This window comes from Heloderma suspectum, chromosome 6 (genome assembly GCF_057233095.1).
Source record: "Heloderma suspectum isolate Gila_16-S chromosome 6, 16-S_ref, whole genome shotgun sequence".
NCBI classification, from domain to species: Eukaryota; Metazoa; Chordata; class Lepidosauria; order Squamata; family Helodermatidae; genus Heloderma; species Heloderma suspectum.
Window position 1 is genome coordinate 77,397,184 of NC_139463.1, and position 17,741 is coordinate 77,414,924.

Genomic DNA, 17,741 nt, shown 5'->3' on the forward strand with positions numbered 1-17,741 from the left:
CTGCAAAGCAGCAATGTCCTAAAACAAGCTACATTTCCTAACAACTGTGCATTCCCTGAGAAGTATAAGGCAGTGTCTAGATGTGTTTGGCCAGAACAGCAGTGGTCTCTACCAGGGCTGCACGCAGACACAAAATAAGATAAACAGATGAAAATCCTGGAACCATGAGACTAGGACCTTGGGGATCATCTAGTCTGACCCCTGCACAGTGCAGGTGCTGCAATGCAAGATGCAAGTACAGCATCCTTCTTCATCTTGATCCTGTCTTCCATGGTATTGTCCACCCCCTCCTAGCTTTGTGTCAGCTGCAAATTTCATATGCACCCCTTCTAAAAACGTGCTATGCAGTGTTACTTAGGATTCTAAGAACGCTGTTGGATCAGACCACAAGTCTATCTACTCCTTCTTTCTCTGATGACCATCTAGAAGCCTTCAGAAAGCCCTCAAGCAGGTTTTGATGGCAAAACCTCCGGTGTTGTGGTTCCCCAGCCACCAGTATTCAATAGCCCACTGATTCTGCCTCTAAAAGTTCCATATAGCTAAAATGATGAATAGACATGCATTTGTCTAATCTCCATTGTAAGGTCATCGAATGTAGTGGCCATCACCACATTTCATGGCCACTAGGGATGTCTGGAAATTCACAATGGAACCAAATGAGTTTGGATTTTCAAAAATCCCACCCGCACATTCCACAGTGGACCGGCTTTTCCCCTTTTGGGAGTATTCTATGGACTCGTGGACCAGTACTCTAACTTTCCCAAACTTTGTGCAAATTTAATAAAAGAGAAATAGACAAAATAAAAAAATAGGGGCAAAAATACATTTCCCCGATAGGCTAGAGCCTGAACATCTACATTTGGGGGGAATTTGTATATTTTAACACAAGCAGATTTGCGCAACTGCCCTTTTTTCCAAATGTGAATTTGGACAAATTTGGAAACTGAAATGGTCTGATTGCATAGATGGATGGACAATCGAACGAAACGCACCTGACAATCACCAAAACACAGACGGAATGGATTTTACACAATCTGTACATTCCTAATGGCCACAAATTCCATAAATTCAGTTCCCACTTGTGTAAAGTAGTATGCCTTTGATACTGGAAGTAGCATATCAGGACTAGTAGCCACTGATAGCCTTGTTCTCTATGAATTTGACCAATCCACTTTTGAATTTTGAATGAATTTGACACATCCAAAGTGGTAGCTATTACATGTTGGTTCCTAAATTAAAAAAACCTTCCAAACCAAACACGTTATCTTTTCCTGGTAGGAAACGTGCTCTGACCCCTCAATCATGTGATTACCCTTCTCTGCACCTTTCCCCAACATTTTGATACCCTTTTTGAAATGAGGTGGCCAGAACCATACATCACATTCCAAAAGTGGACACAGCAGAGTTGCCATTTTCACTGAACTATCCAGAAGAACCCCAAGATCTCTTTCCTGGTTGATCTCCTCCTGTTGAGAGCCTATCAGTGTCTAAGTGCAGTTTGTATTTTGGACTATTCAGCATATAATCTATTCTCCAGAAATAAATCAACAAATTTGCTCCACAGATTGAGATGAGAACATTTTATTTTTTATATATACTGTGTGGCACTCCTTTGTGTAGAGGAAATTCCGGAAGACCATTGTATCCAATGGAGGTCTCTGAATCCAAACAAGAACCTCTCTGCCTTTGGCAAAACACTATGTTATACCAATACTTTTTTCCAAACTGGAATAATTTGCAGGAAAACTTCCTGTTGGATTCTGTCCTTTGGCATTTGGATGTTGTGAGATATGTTCAAAGCCTCCTTCACAGCTTACTGCTGATTCAGCAAGAGCCAGACAAAAGAATATAGGTTGCAAATGAAAACATGAGAAACTGCAAAGAATTCAGCCACAAATGGTTCTCATATCACCTCATCAATATCTGAACTTTCTGTTCCATCCACTTAATGGTCCCAACTAGAGTTACAGATGTACTTCATGACCTACATGTTGCCAGCCTGTAGTCAAAGGGACTAGTGCCAACTATGACTCTCTTGATATCTATAAGGAGGGGTTCTGGCTGGGTAAACATTATGCTTGGCATATCTATTTATAGTTGCTCTACAGATAAAACAATTCACAAAGGTCCCCGGGTATGGTTTGCAGGCACACAATTCAGTAACCTTGCTGAAGCTAAGCAGGTCTCGGTGTGGACAGTGCCTGCCTTTCATAGCCACTTCAAATAGCAAACTCATGTGGTGAGTGCTGATGGAACTGTAGCGAAAGCAAGGCCAACTGAAAAATGAGGAGGTTATCAGCATGCTCAAGGGAACCCTCAGGTTTGCAGAACTACAATAAAAACAAAAACGTAAGCTCTCTGGCACAGCCATTTGGAAAATAAATAAATGTTTGAGAGAAACATGACTACACCGAGGAGTAGAAAGGGGCTGGCATCACCACCAACTCCGCCCGTACCTCCTGTGTCAGAAGTTTCGAAAACAGAAGATATAGGGGAATTATTTACTCTGATAAAGACTTTATCTTCGCAATTTACAGAGCAAGCCAAAAGGTTGGATTTAAGCCAAAATTCCATCACCGCCTTGCAAGGAGCTGTGGATTTAATTAATGCGTCATGGCAAAAAATGGAGATGAAAATTAACGAGCTAGAAGACCAAGTGGCAGGGAATGAAACTATGACACAAGTTTGTTTTAAAAATGCCTCTGACGGAATTTCTCAACTGGAGGCCTTCACAAGAAGATCCATTGTACGTATCATTGGGATTAAAAATCTGTCTAATGACGTAAAATTGCCTATTTTTGTGGATAAACTTTTGCATGAGATACTCCCTATCCCATCTGATTATTTACTTGATATTGAGCAGGCATTTCATGTGCCAAATGCTAAAGGGACTGACTATACGATCATAGTCCAATTTGCAAAATTCTCCACAAAGAATTATATCCTGCGTTTGGCAAGAGAGGGTGGAAGCCTTTCCTGGAAACAAGATAAAGTTATGTTATTTCCAGATTACATCAAAGAGGTGGCGAATAAAAGAAGGCAATTTATCAAAGCAAAAAATATGGCAAAACAAATGAACTTACAAGATTACTTAAAATATCCTGCTACACTTTGTATTGTGTCTGAAGGTCAGATGAAGAAGTTTCTAAATCATGAAATGGCGGAGGCATGGCTGAACGTAAAAACGCGTGAGATTTCTGTTACAACCCCATGAACTGGAATCTTTAAACAAGCTTTGTTAACTGTTTGTGTTTAGTCTACATGATCCAGGCTGGGTCAGAAGATAAATGACTATACGTATATTCGTTTATTCTCTTTCATCTTTTGTTTTTTTTTGCTTTTCTTTATATTTTTTATTTCAAAATATAGTATGCTGTATTTAAATTTATTGTTTGAGGGTATATTGTGCACTTATATATCTAGTATAAAATATTTTACTGACTGTTGGTATATTTTAAGTTTTATTATTATATAACACTATATATTTTTACTTATTATTATTATTAATAATAATAATAATATAGGCTACTGGGAATGAACTGTAGACCTGTTTCTTTGATATAAAGTTGATGATATGATATTGAAATGTAAGGTTGTTTATTAAACTGTAAGATTGTTAAGGTTATAGATACAGTTTTTAAAATAGAATGGCATCGGAGGCTGGGGGGTATTGGAGTTTAAACTTAATTCTTTAAAGGGGAGGGAGAGGGAGAGGGGGAAGGAAGGGGAAAGAATCTTCTTTTTTTCTTCATTTCCTTTCCTCCTCCCTTTTCCTTTTCCTTTTTTCTTTTTCCTTCTCCTTTTGTTATTGTAGTGTCCTCATCAAAATATTGTATTGTTGGGAAATTGTAGTATTGATGAGGTTGTTCGTATTTTTGGTATTGTTTATTTCATTTATAAAAATAAAATAAATAAAATATATTCAAAGGAAAATAAATAGCCCAAGGTCACCCACTGAGCTTCACGGCTGAGTGGGGATTTGAACCAGGGTCTTCATAGTGTGAGATTCTAACCACTACACCACTATTGTGGACTATATATGAAATAAATACAATTATATATTACCTATCACTATTAACGGACACCTATTACAATAGACCTGGATGAATAAGAGCACAGACATGGACCACAATCGCGCTTAATGATAAACCAGAAATCCTGCATTAATAAACCACAACGGGAATGAGCTGTGTGCTGGTACACGCTGCCTGCTCGCTTCTACTTTGCTTCTTCCTTTGCACAAGCCCCTGAACAAGCCAGAAAGGGGAGGGCTTCACGTGATGTCCAAACACAAGATGATGGTTAACGGTGCACCAACAAGCCAGGTTTAAATGATGGTTTATCGTTGGCTTAAGAATCCTGACTTTTGGGGTGTATAAATTTTCATTAAAAAAAGAAAAAGAAAGCTATTTTATATCAAGTCAAACTAATACTGAATCTAGCATAGCATTTTCCACTCTGACTGACAGGGGCACTCCAGGGTTTCAAGTAGGGGTGTTCCCCAGCCCTGTCTGGAGACGTGAGGGCTTGAACCTGGGACCTCTTGCATCCAAAGCAGGCGCTCCATCTCCCCCATCTCAACTCCTCGCAATACTTTATGTAAATACCTGCTCAATTTGTTTCACAGTCACCTGGACCCACGGTGAGAAGGGATCCAGGCAGACTTTCCTCCCATTCTTCAGGGTGGCTCTGTTAGGTAAGGCAAAGGAAATAGCTGGATAAGCGAAGAGTTTTCACATTGCCAATACTGATTAAAATGATTTTTTAGAAAGTGCTGGCCAGGTTGGGAAGGCTTACATGACTTCAATAACGGCGCAATAAGAGTCGTCATGGAAGAATGGTATATTAGCAATGTGATTTTCTGGGATCTTCTGAGAGTTCACCTGGGGGCACCAGCAATGTCATTCTCCAGTCACGGGGCCAGCTGTGGATGGAAAAGACAGAGATCCACTGAATATCATTTGCACTTCCCTCTCCTGGACACAAACCCTCACAAACATGTTGGTGTGCCTAACTGCCCAAGGGAGTGCAAGACACTCATCCCCCGCTGACAGATGCTGGGTTTGCATTTAAAACCGGGTGGGATGGAGGGTCTTTTCTCTTAAAATATATATATATATATATATATATATATATATATGTATATATGTATATGTAAGTGTATATATATATATATAGCATGTTTCATATTAGGAGTACATTTTTATCCATGACAGATGTGCACACACACACCCCTTGGAATAGTGGCCATAGCTCTATAATCCTCCTTCTAGTCTTTATCTGAGTCAGGAGTCACCCTGTTTATAACCCAGGGCTGAGTATTTAATGCACAGCATGTAGCTGATTCTAACATCTCCTTTTTTTACTTTTGTGTGAGTGTACACCTCCCCGATCCAGATTGGCACCAGCACATGCAGACAGGGTATGTTCAACCTTCCCACCCACCTGTTTCCACGCCTTTGCGAGGGCAAGAAAGAAAAGAAAGAAAAACTCCATGTTATGTTTAATCCACACACATACACCCAAGCACAGTGGTCCCAATCCAGATTGAGGCCCCGCACGTTTAACGAAAGCAGAAGCAGCAGCAGCAGCTGCTGCTGCAGTGTGTTTGTCGTATTTTTGTATAATAATGAATTGTCCATATCCTGCCCAGCTATATAGAGGGGGTGTGGGAACCAGGTTTATGCTGGATCAACTGCACTGATGGAAGTGGCCTTCCGTTCCCTTTCCTTCCCACGGCATTTCCTCCAGCCCCCTGAAAATGCTGCCAAGTCAGGAGTCCCCGCTGAATGGGGTGATTTGTGGCATGTGTGCGTGTGGGGGAGAATCCGCAAAAACTGGGCTGCCAAACCTTCTGAGTGGAGCCCTTCCTCTAGTAGAAAGCAGTTTCTGAATCCAGTGCTATATACCAGAGAGAGAGAGTGAGAGTGAGTGAGAGAGAGAGAGAGAGAGAGAGAGAGAGAAAGAGAATATAGAATCCCATGAAGATTTGAGTCTGGCAACAACGAACATACATGGAAAGACACTGGTTAAATTAAAGGGAGGAAATAATATTCAAGCCAGTGGATAAAGCTCACCTAAGAGTAATGACAAACAAAATATCCATACATATTGGAGGCCCACCAATAGCTAGGAAATGCAGCCAAGAACCAGAAATGTGATGTGGAACATTTTGGAGGAGTGTTTGAATTAAAGCACTGAAGTTCTTTTTAGTCAGGCAGAAGAATTGGTTCCACAGGTCTAGCCTTAGTTTAACTTAATACTCATTTAACGAGACCTGTTAGTCTTCCATGGCTGGAAGGCATTCGCTATCGCACAGTGTACCTTCTTGGGTTGTGGCTGTAGGGAAAAACGTGCTATGTTGAATGTAACTGGCGAAGGAGAGACAAGTCTGAGTTTTTCCTGCTGGCGGGCAAGGAGCAGCCTTGGGAAAGCTTCAAGGTTCTGTGGTTTGCTTTGGGGGACGATACTACGTTAAAGATTGCCACTGTCTACCAGGGTGCCTGCTTTTCTCAGCATGTGTATTTGTGAATAAAATAAAATGTTATCACAAAAACACTGTGGCTGGGTTGACACGTAACGCTAAGCCATGATGGGTTGCTAACCACTAGACTCGTAGATTGTGCAAACGGCCCACTGTGCCCATTCTGCAGAGCGTGGGTTCTCAGAGTGGGGTGTTTGGGCAGATCAACCCATTGTGGGTGGCGGAAACTTCCCACAGATGACACACAAACCCATCATGGGTTCCCCCAGAAAATAAGTCGTCATGGCTTAGTGTGTTGTCTGAACCCAGCCCCTAAGGCTCCAGTAATCTCCCCTCCCAAGAGGACTCACTGTGGAACGTCTAAGGAGCTTGCGGAAATGGTACTGATTGTTTCTGAAGAAACTGCAGGCAATACAAAGCTGTTTTCTGTGGTATTTGGTTTGCAGCTGCTGTTCTACGAACAAGAATGACATCCATCCTGCAGTCAATGGCCAATGACCTTCTTTGTTTAGAAGGCTCTTTAGAAACCGCCCTCCTAGCAACCACAGGCATATGCTGCTAGGGGAAAGGGGGTGCAACTGCCCCCCCCCCAATTCCAGTCTGGCATCATTCTGAGAGCGGCAGCAGTGGCTGCCCATGCCCTCTCTACTTTCAGTTTCCAGCCACACAGGCAAGGCTCAGGACAGGGTGGGAGATCACTCAGTAAATTAAAGGCAGGAGGGAGTGATGCCCTCAGGTTTATCGGGCTCTGTGGAGGAGCACCTCGTACCGCAGAGGTAGTAGCAGGCAGCAGGCTCCTCCCTGCCAACGTAGCTCCATTACGAGGGAGCTGTGGAAATCACTGGCTTCCCATCCTGTTCCTCCTTGCATGGGCTCCTGGCTGAGTTCATTTTAAGTTAAAGTGACCCAATGAGTGGTTTTCCAGGTGGGATGGAGAAAGAACACTGGAATGCATCGACGATATGGTGGCGGGGGTGGGGGTGCTTGAAAGGACAATCCGAGTCCCAGAATCACATGGGAAGATTCAACATCTCTTGAGGGCATCATGTTGGGGAAGGCAGGTGTAGAGAACAGCAGTGGAGTCTGTGGGGAGCGTCTTTAGGAATGGAAGGAGAAATGAGGATGCTGAAACAGGTATCAGGGTTCTGGAGGAGCCTGGATGACTCGCTTTACTTTCCACATTGTTATCAGCCACTTTTGACATCAGCTGGCAATACTTTTCCATGGCTTGAATTTTGAAGTACAGCAATGTACATTTTTTTCCCCTTCATGGAAAGGGGAAAAACAACTGCCTTGTTGTGGCGAAGGGGCTTGTGTAACTCAGTGAAGCCATAAGCTATGCCGTGCAGGGCCACCCAAGACAGACAGGTCATGGTGGAGAGTTCTGACAAAATGTGGTCCACTGGAGAAGGAAATGGCAACCCACTCCAGTATTCTTGCCAAGAAAACCCCATGGAACGTATCACAAGGCTAAAAGATATGACGCCGGAAGATGAGCCCTTCAGGTCGGAAGGTGCCCAATATACTACTGGGGAAGAGCAGAGGGAATTTCCAAGTAGCGCCAGAAAGAGTAAAGCGGCTGGGCCAAAGCCAAAAGGATACTCAGCTGTGGATGTGTCTGGTGGTGAAAAGAAAATCCGATGCTGTAAAGAACAATATTGTTTAGGAACCTGGAATGTAAGGTCAATGAATCAAGGTAAGCTGGAGGTGGTCAAACATGAGATGGCAAGATTGAACACCGACATCTTGGGAATCAGCAAACTAAAATGGACAGGCATGGGCAAATTTAATTCAGGTGACCATTACATCTACTACTGTGGGCAAGAATCCCTTAGAAGAAATGGAGCAGCACTCATAGTCAATAAAAGGGTGGGAAAAGCAGTACTGGGGTACAATCTCAAAAACCACAGAATGATCTCAGTACGAATCCAAGGCAAACCATTCAACATCACAGTAATTCAAGTCTATGCCCCAACCACTGAGGCCGAAGAAGCTGAGGTTGATCGGTTCTATGAAGACCTACAACACCTTCTAGAACTAACACCAAAAAAAGATGTCCTTTTCATCATAGGGGATTGGAATGCTAAAGAAGGAAGTCAAGAAATCACCGGGATAACAGGCAAGCATGGCCTTGGTGTACAAAATGAAGCAGGACAAAGGCTAATAGAGTTTTGCCAAGAGAACACGCTGATCATAGCAAACGCGCTTTTCCAACAGCACAAGAGGCGACTGTACACATGGACATCACCAGATGGTTGATATCGAAATCAGATTGATTATGTACTTTGCAGCCAAAGATGGAGAAGCTCTATACAGTCAGTCAAAACAAGACCTGGAGCTGACTGTGGCTCAGATCATGAGCTTCTTATTGCAAAAATTCAGCTTAAATTGAAGAAGGTAGGGAAAACCACTAAACCATTCAGGTATGACCTAAATCATATCCCTTATGAATATACAGTGGAGGTGAGGAATAGATTTAGAGGATTAGACCAGATAGACAGAGTGCCTGAGGAACTATGGACGGAGATCGGTAACATTGTTCAGGAGGCAGCAACTCAATCCATCTCAAAGAAAAAGAAATGAAAGAAAGCAAAGTGGCTGTCTGATGCGGCTTTACAAGTAGCTGAGGAAAGAAGGGAAGCGAAAAGCAAGGGAGAAAGGGGAAGATATATCCAACTGAATGCAGGGTTCCAGAGAATAGCAAGGAGAGACAAGAAGGCCTTCTTAAATGAACAGTGCAAAGAAATCGTGGAAAACAACAGAATTTGAAAGACTAGAGATCTCTTCAAGAAAATCAGAGCTATCAAGGGAACGTTTTGTGCAAAGACGGGCATGATAAAGGACAAAAAAGGCAGGGCCCTAAAAGAAGCAGATGAGATTAAGAAGAGGTGGAAAGAATACACAGAAGAACTATACAGGAAAGATCTTAATGTCCCTGATAGCCATGATAGTGCGGTCAATGAACTTGAGCTGGATATCCTAGAGAGTGAAGTCAAGTGGGCCTTAGGAAGCATTACTAACAACAAAGCTAGCGGAGATGACAGTATTCCATCTGAGCTATTTAAAATCCTAAAAGATGATGTTGTTAAAGTGCTGCACTCAATATGCCAACAAATTTGTAACACTCAACAGTGGCCGCAAGACTGGAAAAGGTCAGTTTACATTCCAGTTCCAAAGAAGGGCAACGCCAGAGTGTGTTCAAACTACCGCACAATTGTGCTCATTTCACATGCCAGCAAGGTTATGCTCAAAATCCTACAAGCTAGGCTTCAGCAGTATGTGAACCGAGAACTACCGGAAGTACAAGCTGGGTTTCGAAGAGGCAGAGGAACATGCCAACATTTGCTGGATCATGGAGAAAGCAAGAGAGTTCCAGGAAAATGTCTATTTCTGCTTCATTGACTATGCTAAAGCCTTTGATTGTGTGGATCACAAAAAACTCTGGCAAATTCTTAAAGAGATGGGAGTACCAGACCACCTTACCTGTCTCTTGAGAAACCTGTACGAGGGCCAAGAAGCAACAGTAAGAACCAGACATGGAACAACCGATTGGTTCATAATTGGGAAAGGAGTACGACAAGGCTGTATATTGTCGCCCTGCTCATTTAATTTATATGCAGAGTACATCATGAGAAACGCCAGGTTGGATGAATCACAGGTCGGAATTAAGATTGCTGGGAGAATTATCAGCAACTTCAGATACACAGACGATACCACCCTAATGGCAGAAAGTGAAGAAGATCTAAAGAGCCTGTTGTTGAGGGTGAAAGTGGAGAGTGCAAAAGCTGGTTTGAAAGTCAACATTAAAAAAAAACTAAGATCATGGCATCTGGCCCCATCACTTCCTGGCATGGAAAGACTGAAGGCAAAAGGAGAAGGGGACGGCAGAGGATGAGATGGCTAGATAGCACCACCAATGCAATGAATATGAACCTGAGCACACTCTGGGAGAAAGCGGAGGACAGGAAGGCCTTGCGTGCTACGGTCCATGGGGTCACGAAGAGTCGGACACGACTTAATGACTGAACAACAAATGTACTTTTGGAACTGCATATTTTTCCTTGAACTGTACATTTTGTCTATGGTCACACAGTTTGAAAAGGCCCTGATAGCATCAGGGAAAAGGTCTACTATTTCTGGTCAATCTCGTGGTTGAGCAGTGATAAGGCCTGGGCACCAGGTCTACCAAGAGAGGTAGATCTAGCCTCAGAGAAATTGGTATACCAGATCTACTCCTCTGTTGTTTCTCAGTGGGTAGACTGGGTGTCCAGACAATGTCCACCCACAGCTGAAATCTTCAGTTCTTTCTATGCCTCCCTTCACCCCTGTTATGGCCCTTTGGGCCAAAGGCCATGACAGGGTTGAAGGGCATAGTTAGTATTGCTGTGTGTGTGTGTCCTGCTCAGCTTGCAGCCCACTGCTAAGCTCTGCTCTACAGGCCCGGTGCAATAGATCCAGGTACCTTCACAAGAGGTTTCTTTATTTCTGCAATAGATGAGAAAACACTGTGCAGCGGCATGGAACATCATCTCAGCTCTAAAGCTAACATAAGAGAGATGGGGAGAGGTTCCACTTGGGCATCCTGCAAGAGCTAAAAGTGGCAGGTTCTCTTAAAGCTATAGCTACATTGCAACAACCCATTCCAACCCTTAATCAGTTGCACTGCCGCTACAATCACTTTCACAGCCCCATCTACAATTCTCTAAAATACTGACAACACTGGACTGCGCTGCAGAGCTGTCATACCCTCCTTACTCTACCCCCCCCCCCCAATAGGAATAACAACACTGGGCTTCTTTGCAGGACTTGTGTAACCCACACTTTCTCAGCCACAGCCCTGCCTCCTGTCACATGGGTAAAATACCGACGAACTTTATCTGCACACGTCATAGGGAATTTTAAAAAATGTGTATAAACTCAGAAAAAATATTAATAAGACCTGAGTTAGAGAGACAATGAACTCCTATCTTTGCTGCTACCTTTTGTTTTTTAGTAGACACTAAACCCAGCTACAGGAAATTCCTGGATTTGTTTTTTGTTTTTTTAATGGGTCTGCAATTACTTTCCTAAAAAGGCGTAAGACACCCCAGTAGTAGGTGAATTAACCATTGATATGAGTTAGCATGGGGTTTTATACTTGGGGGTCCGTGGGTGGGTGTTAAATGACAAAAATCCAGTGTACATAAGGAGAGAATCTTCCCTTGTGATTCTGGGACTCTCAGGGCTTGTCCTGTCAAGCAGCACACACACACACCCCGCCACCACAACACACTTCTCAGATATGCTCCAGTATTTTCTCCACACCTCACATGGAAAATGACATGTTGGTTCACTTTAAATTAAAGTGTACTCAGCCAGGGCCCCCTGCCAGCAGGAACAGGATGGGAAGTCAGTGATTTCCACAGTCACAGTAAGCAAGGGATGCTTTACAACTGAGCTGGATAGAATCCCACCCCCATCCCTGGGTTAATTCACTGGCCTCCCCGGCTGGGCTTCATCTGCCCACGTTGCCGCAAACTGGAGAGTAGAGAGAGGCAGAACATGAGGTGCTGTTGCCGCTCTTGTAACGGAGCTACTTTTGCATGGAGGAGGTGCTCCCGCAGCGCTGGTTAAACTTGGCAGCATCCCCCTGCCTGCATTTAATTTATGGACCTCCCATCCTGTCCTGAGCTTTGCTGGTGTGGCTGGAAACTGAATGTAGAGCTAGGGCAGGTGCAGCATGAACAGGTGCTGTTGCTGATCTCAGAACAATGTCACAAATGAAATCGGGGGGGGGGCGTTGCACCCCCTTGCCCCTAGGAGCGGATGCCCGTGGTTGCAAGGAGGGCAGTTTGTAAAGAGGCTTCTAAACAAAGAAGCCTCTTTACAGAAGGCTGCTGACTGCAATACGGACTTGGATGTAATTCTTTTTCGTGGAACTGCAGGTACAAATCAAATACCACAGAAAATGGCTTTCATAGGGCCTGCAGTTTCTTCAGAAACAATCAATACCGTTTCCTCAAGCTCCCTGGACATTCCAGAGTCTCTGTTATGTATGGAGTGGAATCGGATTTTGTTTTAAGGACAGAAGTACGACAAACATATTGCACAGCTCCAGTACCACCATCACAACATAAGAACAGGGCCTAAGATGCCACAAGATTTGGGCTCGGGAAGGAAGGATTGGGCTGGGGAAGGAACTCAGGAAGGAGTTGCGGCACAGATTTCTTCCATCAAGGTTACAGTATGACCCAGAGATACAAGGCGCCAAAGCGCCCTAAGATGTGGAGATCCACCAGTCTTCCTCTCTTCCAGGTATCTGTTGACAAATTCTCTTTACATTTCAGAATGCTTTTAATGTTTCCTTATATGCTGTTTTTAGAGCATATAATGACTGCTGCTTTTCAGTTGGTGTGTTTTTACTGGTGCTGCTTTTGGGACTTTACTTAAGAAAATTTACTTCCTAAACTTTTTTTTTGCAGTTTTGACTTTAATTCTTATGTCAACACTTTGAATGTTTTTCAAAAAAGAGGAAGTATTATGATTATTATTCTCATAGGAAGCACTTAAACCTGTCTTAGTGGTGTGCAAAGATGAAAAGATCTGGCAGTCCCTGCCACAGGTTTACAATCTAACAGAAATGACATAGAGGAAAAAAGGCAGGGAAGAGGAGAGCAAGTGTTGCAGTAGCTGTTCCTTCACTGGGTGATGGATAGGGCAATGCAAGCACACCTCAAAATGTTAAGCACGATGGGACATCCAGAGGGTGCTTCCAGACAAGGCTTTCATCATGCTATTACCCGGCCTCATTCTTGGGATCTTACAGGGGATCCACACAAGGCTGTCTTCCATTTGTAACCCTTACATGTTTGCCCACCACATTGTCTGTCTTTTCTTATCAGAAAACATCTGTTAAGGAGAAAAGATGGAATAGCTGCACAATGCATGGTGACGTTGTGTAGCTACTCTGTCAGTCCCTTGTTAAGAGGTTTTATTTATCTGGAACAAAAAAAGACGGAAGAAGCAATGAGAAAACACCGGAGGATTACAAGATGACCGTTATCTGGAACCCCCACATCAAATTCCATGAACAAGGCAGGACGACTGCGTGATAAAAGCCTCAGGGTGCTTCCAGACAAGGCTCTTTTGAAGCCGCCATTCTGCCTCATTCCTACAATTCTTACAATGAGGCAGACTGCAAGGAGGTCAAATCAGTCCATCCTAAAGGAAATCAACCCTGACTGCTCATTGGAAGGACACATACTGAAGCTGAAGCTCAAATATTTTGGCCACCTAATGCGAAGAGAAAACTCCCTGGAACAGACCCTGATGCTGGGAAAGACTGAAGGCAAAAGGAGAAGGGGATGGCAGAGGATGAGATGGCTAGATAGCATCACCGATGCAATGAATATGAACCTGAGCACTCTCTGGGAGGGAGCGGAGGACAGGAAGGCCTGGCGTGCTATGGTCCATGGGGTCACGAAGAGTCGGACATGACTTAAAGACTGAACAACAAGGAACCTCACTGTGGGTCCCTGTTGAGCTTTCGCTCAATGCCAACAGCAAACCAGCCCCAGGGTGGCTTGGACTCACTGTTGCTAGTACTGGAGGTTGGTGCCATGGTCCAGAGCCCTGCAGCAGGGGGTGGGGTGGTGGCAAATTACCAGCCAGAGAGTGAGAGGTGATCGGGCAGCAGCAATCAGGCAGGACAAACCTTTTATAGTAGGGGGTAGCTGGGTGGGCAAGTACATGATTACAAATGCTCATTGTTGTTTTTCAAAAATATACCTAAAATATATATGATCCTTTTCTACGTAAAAGGGTGCTTATTCCCAAGTTAATGTGCTTAGCATAAGGCAAACTCGGTTTTATTTCTGCAATGCTATGGTTTACATGAGGTTAGAATGTGAAACTGCACATGCTCAGAATACTTCACTTTTTCCACAAAGAACAAAAAGTCCGGGATTGCAAACCTTCCTTGTTGCTTGCTCTATAACGCAGTGGCGAGCAACTTCAGACGCCTTGAGATAGCTGGCCTACAACTCCCATCAACCACAGGCAGCATAGCCAGTGGTGAGGGATCGTGGGAGACGTAGGCCGAGGCATCTGCAGGGCCACGAGCGGGCCACTCCAGCGAGGTGTTGGGGACGTGGTGTTTCAAAGCATGGAACGAGCGGGGGGGGAATGTTAGTCGTGTTGTTCGCGACTGAGCTAATGCACGTGGCCGGCTGAAGCGCCCGGCCGCCCGCCTCTAAGGCCGCTCCGCCCCGCTCCTCCTGGGCCCCGGCCAAGGGCCCCGGCCCCGCCTTCCCTCGCGAGCGCCGGACACCCCCGGCGGCCTGCGCTCCCCCACGCGAGGGCCGCCCGGCGGGGCGGGGCTTGCCCGCGAGGCCGAGTCGCCCTCCTCGGGGAGCGGATAAGAGGCCCCGGGAGGGACGGAGCCGCTCAGCGCGCCCCGCCGCCCCGGACGGAGCCCAGCATGAGCCGGCGCCGCCGAGGCCCCCGCGCGCGCTCCCTGCTCCTCCTCGCCCTCCTCCTCTTCGCCGGGCGACAGAGTAAAGCAGCTCCAGCGTCGGGGCAGGGCGCCGGACGCCGCGAAGGAGCGGGCGTCGGCTTCGCTCTGCCTCCGGCCCCCGGTCCGGGGGCGGGTGGAGGCAGAGGTACGCTCCCCGCCCGCCGGCTCAAAGGGCGGCCGCGGTGCCCGGGAAGCTCCGCGGGCGACGGCCAGCGACTCCCCCGCGCAGGAAGACGCGGCCAGGTTGCCGGGAAAGCCGCGCGCTCTGCGCGGCACGAACAGAAACGATCCTGCCGCAGGCTGCTGGGCCCGAAACTAATAACGCACATTGAGGGGAGTATCCAGTGTTAGTCCCACGTGGAGCAGACCTGCTGAAACGAACGAGCCTTGTTAGGGCGACTTTAGGTCCCGTTCTTCCAAAGGACTAACGTTGGATGCTACCCCTCGCTCCTCCTCCTCCCTCCTCTCCCTCAATCTTTCTTTTAGCTTGGTTTCTTTTTTGTGTTTTATGTTGCATTCTATGGTTTTCATGTTTCTGAACCTGGCAGACGGCTTTGGCTATTGGGCAGTATAGTCATTGGATGCTTCCCCAACACTCTTCCTTCTCCCTTCTCTTTGTTTTACACAGGTTTCTTCTGTCTTACACTTCTAATGGTTTTATACAATGTTTTATAACGTTGTATTTCATGGTTTTCATGTTTAATCCCCCCCCCATGGCTTTGCTCTGGGGCGGTATAGAAACGTAATTAATAATAACCCTCCCCTCCCAACGTGAAGTTGACCGATCAACAGTGGGCCAGTCACTCTCTACCTCACAGGGTTGCTGTGAGGATTCAGTGGGAGTGGAGAGCCATATGGACCCACTTTGAGCTCCTTGACGGGAGGGCAGGATGAAAAACCTAGAACCTCATAGGTGGTTGTAATAAATGCAGCAGTGTAATGGCTTGGGTCTGGCATCTATCTGCCTTCTGCAAGAGGAAGGTCCTTCCACCTGGTGTCTGGAGATCCCCCCCCCCCCAGCAAGCTCACCCCATTCAGTAGGGTCACCCGAATCCCGGTGTAGTGTTTTTGGTGGTCTAGAGGGGCTGAAGGAGGGGGAGGGGAAGCCCATTTCCATCAGCGTTGACCCAGCATAAATCTGGATCCCACCCACTAAAAATGTAATCAAATATGAGCCGAGTGAAGAGAGGGGGACAAAGATTAATTCATAAAAGGAAAGGTGCTAAATTCAAACCTGCTTTCTAATCCCAGGTCTGTATGGGATTGTTGAGGTTATGCTGTAGTGCAAGCATTGGATTTGGCACATGGTTACACAATCCATAATCAAATAACGGAGGGGTCCCCAATGCGATGCCCGGGAGTGCATGCCACTGTGCATGCAGGGCCCCAACATGGTGCCCTCAGACACCTGGAAACATTTTTTTTGTCATTTCTTAAAATATACATACATGGATTTGAATGAACTGCATAGAACTTTCTAGTAATTGTACATGGGCTGCAACAAAAGTGGACCAAATATCCAAATAAGTTTCCATTTGAAGGGGACATCTAGATGCCACCCTTTCAAATACTGAAAGTGTTGTAAGGACCTCAATCCATTGCATTATAGGAGGTTAGCGTTTATCCTCCCAGTGTTGTAATATAAGGCTTTTTGCTGTGAAAAGGGTGCAGAGAATCCATTTATGCTGACCATCTGTTAATTTCCACGAAGCTGGTAAATAATTTAAAAGAGCGTGTACATCAGTGAATATTAAAGACTGCTCCAGTACAAACTTTTCGTGTGTAATACCCTCCTGCCAAAAGAAGCAACCACTGGACATTGCTAAAAAATAAGTTTAAAGGAAGTGTATTGCATGTCCAGCAATTAGCTGAATTAGACAACCCCTTATTAAAGAGACGTTGCACAGACTAGTAGATAATAAGCAAAGGGTTTTGCTGAAAAAGACACAGCCTAAGATTCATAGACGTGACAGGTGACCTACTGATTAGGCATTCTGTGGTGCAGCCCACAGCAGTATCTCAAATTCCCAAATGCACCCATGAGTCCGAAAAGATTGGGGACCCCTGAAATAATCCATAATCGTATAATCCAGAGATTTGATCTATTACCTGTTTTTATCCGTTGCTTCCTCTAGGGAGTCGAAGCAGTGTATATGATTGTTATTATATCTTCAGACCATCTCTGTGAAGCAATATGCGTGGCATGTAGCTGATCCTTTCTCCTCCTCCCCCTCCTCCCCCTTCTTCTTATTTAGTTAAGCATGCAGGGCCTCAATTCAGATTGGGTGTATGTGTGTGGATTAAACATAGGATGGAGCTTTTATTTTTTCCCCCCATGAAGGTGGGGCGAATGTAGGGTGGGAAACAGCTGGGTCGGAAGGTTTAACATACCCTGTGTGTGGTGGTCCCAATCTGGATCGGGGAGGTGCACAATTACACTAAAGTGAAAAAGAAGTTAGAATCCCCTGCGTGCTGTGCATTGAATACTAAGCCCTGGGTTAAAAACAGGCTGAGTCCTGGCTGAGATAAAGACTAGAAGGAGGATTATAGAGCTATAGCTCTATAATTCCAAGGGGTTTTGTGTGTGTGTGTGTGTGTGTGTGTGTAGTACTCCACATGCATCTGTGAAGGATAAAAATGTACTCTTAATATGAAACATGCTAGATTTAAAAAAAAAATAGAGAAAAGGCCATCTCCCAAGCCCAGTTTTAAATGCAAACTGGTGTGTTTCAGCAGGGGATGATTGTCTTGTACTCACTTGGG

General features: G+C 45.1%; 1 long non-coding RNA gene across 1 annotated transcript; it reads right to left on the reverse strand.

The window, feature by feature from the left end:
• Nucleotides 1-1,566: 1,566 nt before the first annotated feature.
• Nucleotides 1,567-14,761, reverse strand: LOC146341276 (uncharacterized). Its single transcript, XR_014783867.1, has 5 exons — nt 14,437-14,761; nt 4,798-4,924; nt 4,608-4,689; nt 3,956-4,033; nt 1,567-2,201 (listed from the first exon to the last, which is right to left on the reverse strand). It is a non-coding gene; the product is annotated as an uncharacterized LOC146341276 (long non-coding RNA).
• Between the last annotated feature and the right edge of the window lie 2,980 nt (nt 14,762-17,741).